This window comes from Lynx rufus, unplaced genomic scaffold, assembly GCF_022079265.1.
Source record: "Lynx rufus isolate CCGP_SWC_20201006 ecotype Redwood Valley unplaced genomic scaffold, mLynRuf1.p SCAF_9, whole genome shotgun sequence".
Lineage (NCBI taxonomy): Eukaryota > Metazoa > Chordata > Mammalia > Carnivora > Felidae > Lynx > Lynx rufus.
In genome coordinates this window covers 68,601,163-68,604,788 of record NW_025814897.1, presented here as the reverse complement: position 1 = coordinate 68,604,788, position 3,626 = coordinate 68,601,163, and positions in this window count along the sequence as shown.

Below are 3,626 nucleotides of genomic sequence, written 5' to 3'. Positions count from 1 at the left end.
GTGAATCTGTACCCAGCCCTGCTTCTCAGACACCTAGTCCAGTCTGGAGTCCCCTCCCGCCTGCGCTCACTGCTACATCCCGTCTCAGCCCTCACCCTGTTCTTTTTCTCAGCTGCCTGAGGGGCTGGGGCTCAGATCTGGATATGCTGTGAATGCATTTCCTCCATCCTGCCTCCTCTCACTACCCACCCTCTGCCCACGGCCACCTGGACTACTGGTACAAGCCAACTGAGTGCCCTTTCTGGTGAACACGTATGTGAAGGGCCCTCAGTACAGGTCCCTGCTGTCACAGCTCCCTGACAGTCACCTTGACTCCCTCACAGGCCCTCCTCCTGATGCTGGCAGCACAGGCTTCCTCAGCCTCTGCCTGGTTCTCAGTGCAAAGCCCCACCTGCCCAGGAACCACCTGCTTCATCAGACTCAAGCAACTCAGCCAGGCTTCCAAGAGCTGCGTGATTTTCTTAGCAAACCCTTCTGGCTCCCCCTCCACAAAAACCTCAGCTCAGCTGCCCCTCACCGCTCGCACGTTAACCCAGGCCACTCCTTTACCCACCTCGGCTTCTGCCTTCGCTCATGCTGTTCCTCTGCCCCGGCACCATTCTCCAATCAGCTCTGCCCGTCCCACCCGATGCTACCTTGCAGACCAGATCTCTTCTCACCCCTCCCTCTACGAGGCCTGTCACATAAACCTCCTGCCCTACAAATGCCTTTCCCGTTGGGCCCTGTATCGCCGCACAACGCGCTGCCCTGTGTATTGCCTAAGAATTGCGTTCAGGTTGCTTCATGCACTTATCTTGCCCTCTCACCTAGATTGCAATCTCCTTCTAGAATTAAGCCCGGTGCTCCCTTTGAATAAACCTCGGGACCCAACACAGGTCTGAACATAGTAGAGACCAGAGATAAGGGCTTTTGTGGGTTGAGTGGATGCAAGAAGACGGAATCAGGCTGGGGTGGTCAGGCCATAAAACTGCATGCCAGGCATTGCCTCTGGTGACTCACCTGCCCTACCTCATTTAATCCTCCCAGTAACCAGGGCCGTGGGGTGATACTGTCCGCATTGCATAGATGAGAAAACGGAGGCTGACAGAGGCGAAGTGACTTCTCCAGGCCCACAAAACTAGTAAATGGCAAAGTCAGGGGTGAGTCCTGGGTCTGTCTGACTCCATTTCTCTATCCCCTGTTGCAACAACCACGGCAGTAGAAGGTAGTGCACTAGAGTCAAAAGTTTTCTGAAATTCTAGACCACACCCTGTCCCGAAGAGGTTAGAGTAAGTTCTAGATTAGCGTTATCCAACAGAACTTTCTGCGATGATGGAAATACTCGTTTCTATGTTGTCTGATATGGGAGCTGCTAGCCACGGTATGGCCACTGAGTGCCTGAAATGTGGCAGGTGTGGACTTCGAATTTTTTAAAATTGTAAGTCATTTAAATTTAAATAGTCACCTGCGGCTAGTGGTTAGCGTCCCTACTGGACAGCAGAGCCGAAGATAAGTGCTTCCCAATCACGTTCATTCCAAGTAAATACAGGTTTGCTGTCCAATCGTAGAACGTTCCTATGAAACCTTTCACAAGCCAAAATGGTGTAAGGCAAAGAAGCCATTTTCATTAATTTACACGTGCAGGCCCGAAAAATAACCTCTCAGTCCCCCCAAATAACCTCTTTTATACCTTAGGACATATCTCGCTAGTGGATACACAAAATACACCCAGATAAAACACAGATGCTCACAGACACAGTTCAAAGCTGTGGCAGCTTGGTGTGGAGATGCTGAGCAGGTTCCCGGGGAAGGAGCTTGGCAAGGCTGATCTCTCTGCTTGGGGTACCCACTGCCTCTGTAATGGCTCGCTGCAAAACGAATGCTGAACGCTATTTTTGCTTCTTGCCTCTTTTCTTAAAAGCCAAAATCTTCTTTGGGTCTCTTGCAGTGGGTGAAAACAGATATCAACATAGGTCTCACATCAAGCAGAGTGATGTAACGTGAACTTTTGGAAAGCGGATATACCTGTGTAGAAAATAATAATAATAATTGTGCAATGAATGAGGCTGCTTCTTGCCACAGGCAACTGGCTCGAGGGGTCCCACCCACCTGGTTCCACCAGCCACCCCCGGGGCCAGGACCCCAAGAGTCAATGTCCCCATACACTTGTAACCCATTTCAGGCATGCCAGCTCCTAATAATGGTCAAGTTCTCTGCCAGCTCCCAGTCCAAGACACGGACATCTTTGTGATGATGGGAAATCCCAGCATAGGAAGTACACAGACGATGTCACTCCTTGCATGACATTCTGTCCCCCATTCCCCACACAGACTGGTTAGGGGCTGGGGTACAAAGAGTGGCCCAGAGCCCAGCCTGAGGGAGCACGGGGCCCCTGTAATGAGCAAAACCTTCCTGGCCTTCACTGTCACGGAGCCATTGGAGGGCAGGACCCTGTCACAACAACAGAACCTAAGGCGGGCTCTGGCCCTGAGGAGGGGAGCCCACCAGGCCCTTCTTCAGCACTTTGGTGCCACCTCCTGGGCACTTGCAGAGTGCCAGCGCATACAAGCTTCCAGGAGGAACCAAGACTGGGCACTGGTGACTGACAGGGGCTGTCAGAGACCTCCCAGGTCCCACCTGGTTAGGCCAAGGGGGAATGTCAGGCCACCTGCTTAGGCCCACTGGGACACTTTCCTGCAGGGAAAGGGCACTTGGGGAAAGAAGGGAGGGAAGCATTGTCCAGGAGCACTGGGGGAGGGGGCGGAGAAGGCTACTTCTGTGTTGTTCCAGTCTGGAATGGAAACACTCCAGAGTCCAGGACCTCGTTTACACCTCCATCATTACACTGTGCCAGGCCCTGGATGTGCATGGAGAAGCGGAACAGGACTTTGGTGGTGGCCATAACAGGGTGACCGTGGGAAACAGGGTGAATGAAGGACGTGATGTGTGGGCTGGTCTCTGGGGGTAAGAGCAGGCCACGCATAGAGAGGCAGTGGGGAGCGGCCTGGGGACCAAGGCCTGGAGGTGAGAGGGAGAGTGGCTGGCTGGGGGCGGCTCCAGGCGGCCAGCCAGGGGAGACCGTGTATGGGGAAGATGGCTGGAGCGTAAACAGCTGGGTGTGGGACTGAAGGGGTCCGGCTCACCCAGGGCCTTGTTTTCTGCACCCCCCACCGCATCCAGCAGACCCCGAGTCAAACCCCCAGGGGCTTCTGAGCTTGAGTGGTTTTCTCCAAGGCTGTCCATGACAGATCCAGAACTGCCAGCAAATGCAGTGGATGGACGCAGGCTACGTAGTTTGGTGGTAGAGAGGGGTGCGGGGGGGGGGGGGGGGACGGGAGAGCCCAGGATGGGAGTCTAGAGACTGCCACTGACTAGTTCCATGACCTGGCAACATTCCCCCTCTCTGCGCCTCAGTTTCCCCATTGAGAAACTGCAGGGATTGACTGATGGTCTCCAATTCTCCAACTTAATCGGTCCTAAAGTACAGAGGGAGTGAGATACGGAGACGTTTGTGCTGAGAAGAATGTCCCTCTGGCCAGAAGGTGGGGGCACTGTTGCACGCAGGTGCAGATCAGTCGTAAACTGAGTCTCGAGTTCTGTCACTGGGAGAGCTGGAGCCCTCGTGGAGGGCATACGCCTGCCTGAGC